Source organism: Schistocerca piceifrons, chromosome 4 (assembly GCF_021461385.2).
Source record: "Schistocerca piceifrons isolate TAMUIC-IGC-003096 chromosome 4, iqSchPice1.1, whole genome shotgun sequence".
In the NCBI taxonomy this organism is placed as follows: domain Eukaryota; kingdom Metazoa; phylum Arthropoda; class Insecta; order Orthoptera; family Acrididae; genus Schistocerca; species Schistocerca piceifrons.
In genome coordinates this window covers 593599340-593605671 of record NC_060141.1, presented here as the reverse complement: position 1 = coordinate 593605671, position 6332 = coordinate 593599340, and the positions used below count along the sequence as shown (strand labels likewise).

Sequence of the window (6332 nt, the reverse complement as noted above, 5' to 3'; positions counted from 1 at the left end):
TGTCCAGAGAACATGCTGGCCCCTCCAGTCGAGCGATGTCGTTATCCTGATGGAAGTCAATCACAAGGTGTGCACGATGGGCCGCGAATTGTGGTCCATGAAGACGAATGCCTCGCCGATATGCTGCCGATATGGTTGCACTGTCGATCGGAGGATGGCATTCACGTATCCTACAGCCGTTACGGCGGCTTCCATTACTACCAGCGGCATACGACAGCCCCACATAATGCCACCACAACACAGCAGAGAACCTCCACCTTGCTGCACTCGCTGGGCAGTGTGTCTAAGGCGTTCAGCCTGACCGGGTTGCCTCCAAACACGTCTCCGGCGATTTTCTAGTTGACGGCATATGCGACACTCATCGGTGAAGAGAAGATGATACCAATTCTGAGCAGTCCATTCGGCATGTTGTTGGGTCCATCTGTGCCGCGCTGCATGATGTCGCGGTTACAAAGATGGACCTCGCGATAGGCGCCGGGAGTGAAGTTGTGCATCACGCAGCCTATTGCGCACAGTTCCAGTCGTAACACGACGTCCTGTGGCTGCACGAAAAGCATTATTCAACATGATGGCGTTACTGTCAGGGTTCTTCTGAGCCATAATTCGTAGGTCGCGGTCATCCACTGCAGTAGTAGCCCTTGGGCGGTCTGAGCGAGGCATGTCATCGACCCTATCTCTCTATATCTGCGCCATGTCCTAACAACATCGCTTTGGCTCACTTCGAGAGGCCTGGACACTAACCGTGTTGAGAACCCTTACTGGCACAAAGTAACAATGCGGACGCGATCGGACCGCGGTATTGAGCGTCTAGGCATGGTTGAACTACAGACAACACGAGCCCTGTACCTGCTTCCTGGTGCAATGACTGGAACTGTTCGGCTGTCGGAACCCTTCCGTCTAATATACGCTGTTCATGCATGGTTGTTTACATCATTGGTCGGGTTTTGTGACGCCTCTGAACAGTCAAATATGGTTCAAATGGCTCTGAGTACAACGGGACTTAACTGCTGAGGTCATCAGTTCCCTAGAATTTAGAACTACTTAAACGTAACTAACCTAAGGACATCACACACATCCATGCCCGAGGCAGGATTCGAACCTGCGACCATAGTCTGAACAGTCAAAGGGACTGTGTCTATGATACAATATCCACAATCAACGTCTATCTTCAGGAGTTCTGGGAACGGGGGTGAGGCAAAACTTTTGTTGATGTGTGTATTTTGGTTTGAATCTTGTTCTCAGTAGAACCTATGTCATTCTGCTGCAGGACGGATGAAATGTTTTTGTGAAGTCGTTTCCAGTTCCTTTCTTACACCCACCGCCTTTTACGGAAGAAAAATGAGCCACGGTCCCCTAGTCAAAAATTAAGTAAATCGAATTCAAAACTTGAAGTCAGTAGTGTGACCCGTAGTTCCCCGGTCATTTTTTGTTATAGCTAATTTTTTCGAACAGTGGTCCGATTTTGTACCTATTCAGTCATTTAATTTAGATTTCCGTAAAGCTTCCTTTAAGTTCCGTATGCACTGATTACTAAAGTGCAAAATACACAGTGTAAAACTCCGCAATATTTAGTGTCCGTGATATTGCTACATTTCTGATCCTATACAACGCGTAAGAACATTCACTGTCACTTAAACTTTAAGTTGAACTTCTGTTTACGCTATAAGAATCTCCATTTGAAGTGGTTTGACTGAGCTTTTTTCATCTCGAAAGTCTCTAATTAAACACTGTCATATTAAACAATTCTTGGAACTAGGACATTTTACTACATCTTCTGGGCACTTACTGCCTACAATCATTCACCAACATCTACATGTGTGATAAATCACGACTTTTGCTGTTCACAGTGGGGTCTCAGATACTAAAATGACTACAGTTCACAATTTCATTTATGAGCATGACCTGCTGGCCGTCCGTAGGACTCCAATACCACCCAGTACCGCGTCATCAGAGCACCAATGGAATACCTTGCCAAACTGGAACGTAGATCACGAAACAAATTAAATATAAACATTTTAGTGCAGGAAGTCATAAAAACAAAACCTAGAAGACAAAATTATATATTCCTACTTGCCTGATGTCTCTCAGCGGAACTGTTAATGTTTACCACGATTCACTGTAAAAACTACAAAGTTCAGGTAACGATGATGAAGATCTTGTCTCAGTGTTGCCCGGAGGTATTCGACATTTCATCCTCGTCCTCGCAAAATTAGTCCTTGATGATACGAGCTGTGTGAACAGCAGCCCTGTCATCTTGAAACGCAGCGACACAGTTGGTGACAAACATTGTACCACGGGAAGGACCTGATCAGCCAAAATCGTCAGATAATCCGTGGCAGGATCACAACATTGCAGAGTAACCATGGGGACCACGGAATACAACGATATGGCAGCCCAAATTATGACCGAACTCATACCATGTTTTACTCTTGGGTGGTAAACTCGATCAGAATGTGAAAACCGTGTGAAGCAAGACTCACTGACCACGTAACTTCCTTCCAATGTTAGACAGTCCAGGTATTACGGCTTCGGCATCATGTTTTCCTTTTACGGAGATTTTTATCACTGATGAGTGGTTTTGGAATTCCATCTGACCCTGGAGTTCCCTTCTTATGCAGCTCCGTTCACATTGTTTTCGTTCTCTCAGGGTTCGGGAGTGAGACATTCAGTTCTGCAGGTACTTTTGCAGCTTACTTTCTGTCACAGTCCTCTTCAGTGACCGTCCGTTACGATCATTCAACACATACTTTCGTCAGCGTTATGCCTTGCCAAATGGTGGGTTTCCGCTTTCCCTGTATACACTATAAACTCTGCTACGGTGCTCCTTGAAATAACAAATACTTCGACTACCTCGGTTACGGAAGCTCTCACTATACAAGCTCCAACAATTTGTTTACTTACAAATTCACTTAGCTCCAATGTAATGCACTCACGACTACACAGAGCACTGTTCCGACCGGAACTGACACTTGGAACGGACTGAGGACATTTTAAAGGTGCTGTTCGTGGCCAAATAAAACAGTGCAAACCGCAGGCTTGGTTACTGTCTATGTTCAAGCATGCATTTGTCACTGTGTTTACATATTTTTGTCCAGTCCTGTACTTGACAAATCATCCATAAAAAAAAGTGACATTCACCCTTGAAAATGTAGCGAAGGGCTAACATGATAAAGTTTCATCTTAGAGACAAGAAACCATATGACAGCCCTGATAAACTGTTTGTTTTTCGTGATGTATTGGTACGGTAGCTGCGTATAAATTTACATGTGTTAAACAATTTTAGGATTAATTCCTAATCAATAAGTCCCATCGGCCAGTCAATACTGGCGTATCATTTGGTTGAATTCATAGTGCGGTACTGTCAGTGGTCCAGCAGTCAAGCGAATGAAACTGTGTGCTTCCAGAGATCTTTACATCTGTGATATACACAGGGTGATTCACGAAGATATCCAAATATTTTAATATGTTATTCTCAAGTAAAACTAAAAAAAAAAGTTCAGATAAACATAGGTCCGCAAATTTTTAGTTACGGAGCTACGGCTTATAAAATATTTTGCCTGAAAGTTAGCAACTTCGTTAATATGAAGCCATCGCAAAACTGAACGTGATTAAAGTAAAGCACGATTTCCATTTATTTTGTTGTTGTGGATCTGGTGAATCTAATAAAACATGCCCCAGACGTATATCTGCAGTAGTTTTCCAGAATATCCAGAGAAGCAGAGAAGTAATTTCGTAAAATTTTTAATTTATTAACTACTTGGACCAATTTGTTTTTGAAATTCCAGACAACTACGCAATGTTTTCAACATAAGTTGTAGAGAATTTAATTTTGGAAAAATGATGGTAATAACGCTGACTGAAACCGTATGACTGTGTCAGATAATCCGCTTTTATAATACCATAGCACACGTGGATTGATGTTAAATCGAAAAGAACAAAGCTCAGTGGTAAGGATGTTGTAAAGTGTACATACAATTTCACAATACATTCACAACAAATGTTCAAAAATGTCTCCACCGAGTTCAATGCATTTAACTGCACGTGTATGAACAGATTTTTTGCTTGTTTCAGTTTCACAGGGTTGTTCTTAATTTAATCTACTGCATTCATAATGTGAACAAGTAATGCCTCACGTGTACTGACTATGTCCTCATAAACTATGTCTTTCATCCACCTCCATACACAAAAATGCGTTGGTGTTAAATCGGGTAACTGCTGCTACGGTCGCAGGTTCTAATCCTGCCTCGGGCATGGATACGTGTGATGTCCTTAGGTTAGTTAGGTTTAAGTAGTTCTAAGTCTAGGGGACTGATTACCTCAGATGTTAAGTCCCATAGTGAACCATTTAAATCGGACGATCTGGGTGGTCACCGACGTGTAGCAACACGGCCAATCCATTTCTGGGGAATATGTTCATTTAAATGTGTAGTAACGGCGTTGGAGAAATGTGAAAGAGCGCTGTTAAGTTGAAAATACATTTGAAATCGCGTAGCTTGTGCAATTCTCTGGAATTTAAAAATAAATTGGGCCAAGTAGTTAATAAATTAAAAATATTACGAATTTTCTTCTTTGCTTCTCTGGATGTTCTGGAAAACTTCTGCAGATACACGTCTGGAACATTTTTATTAGATTCACCACCTCAATAACAACAAAATAAATGGAAATCGTGCTTTACTTTAACCTCGTACAGTTTTTCGATGGATTCGTATTAGCAAAGTAGCTACATTCCAGGCAAAATCTTTTATTAGCCCTAACTCTGTAACGAAACATTTACGGACCTATGTTTAACTGAACTTCTTTCTTTAGTTTTACTTGTAGAATAACATATTAAAATATTTGCTTATCTTCGTGAATCATCCTGTATATGCAGACTGAAACGACATACGAAAATTTGCTCCAAAGCTGTGATACAAACACGGGTCTTCTGCTGACTGGGCAGCTGCGCTAACTACTAAGCCACCCTGGCACGGTTCCTTTGCACAACTGTACGGACTACCCTGCCGCACGTCTTTCCTCAGTCTAAATTCCCGTTCATGCCCCAACCCACTTATTATTCCTCCTAAACTCTAACAGCACTGCAGAGGCTGTCTAACTTTGCCGGAATAGCACACTGAACGAAACGGGGATCCTGCCTAAAACCTGGGCGTAGGTACTCTAATCAGATGAAATTATACGGCTGCAGCGGCCTTCCCATGTCACACACATCTATGGTGTATATATGCAGACTGAAGCGACGAATGAAAATTCGTGGCAAAGCCGAGATTCGAACTCAGGTCTTCTGCTCACTAGGCAGATGCTCTAACCACTATGCCACCCTGGCACAGTTGTTTTACAAAACTGCAAGGAGTATCCTAGCACGCTGCTCTTCTCAGTCCAAATTCCCATTTAGGCATCAGCCCATTTGGCGTTGTGAGAAGCGGAATTTGGATTGAGGAAAGCGGCATGCTAAGGCAGTGCGTGCAGTTGTGTAATGCCACTGTTCCAGAATGGCATAATGGTTAGCACGTCTGTGCATTGAGCAGGAGACCCAAGTTCGAATCCTGGTGTTGGTACGAATTTTCATTAGTCGCTTCAGCCTGAATATGTATTTTAGCATTCAACCCATTAAAGTCCTCGAGAATAAGACGCTTTCATTAAAGACGGTTTTCGCGGCACCACGTCTAATCAACGAAGTAGCAAAAATACTACCGTATAGTGGCAGAAATATCGTAGTTTCGATTCGAAGATGAGCATTACGTGAGTGAGAAGAGAAAACAAAACTACAGGAAGGCGTTGAAAGCGTTGAGATGTACTCGCCTACAAGTCACACAACACTCGGGGAGGATGGGTGAGGTGGGTCATCCCGCAACTGCGAGACTGTCCTCACCTGCCGCCACAGACTTTATGTAAATGAGGACGGAGGAGGCGACGGCGGCTGCGGTGGCGGCGGCGGCGGGGGCGGCTGAGGGGCTTCGGCGGATTACGCTGGCTGGCGAGCGCGTGTCCGGCGTGATTAAACAGCGGAACGGCGAAACACGACTCCGCTGCAGGTGTGCGCCTTCACACTCGCCGCCGCCTTTCGGTGACGTTGGCGACCGCTAAGCTAAAAGGCGTTGCCTTCTGTTCAGCTCGGAAATGACGCTACGTGCAGCTCGTTGCGTGTTATCAGGCAGCCGCCAACGAAAATTATGTGTCACCTACGAATAAGTTGTGAGTAGACAGAGACAGATATACCGGGTGATCAAAAAGTCAGTATAAAATTGAAAACTGAATAAATCACAGAATAATATAGATAGGGAGGTACAAATTGACACACATGTTTGGAATGACATGGGGTTTTATTAGAACCAAAA

At 43.6% G+C, this 6332-nt stretch overlaps 1 non-coding gene across 1 annotated transcript; it reads right to left on the bottom strand.

The window, feature by feature from the left end:
* Positions 1-5248: 5248 nt before the first annotated feature.
* Trnat-agu lies at positions 5249-5320 on the bottom strand. Its single transcript has one exon. It is a non-coding gene; the product is annotated as a tRNA-Thr (tRNA).
* Between the last annotated feature and the right edge of the window lie 1012 nt (positions 5321-6332).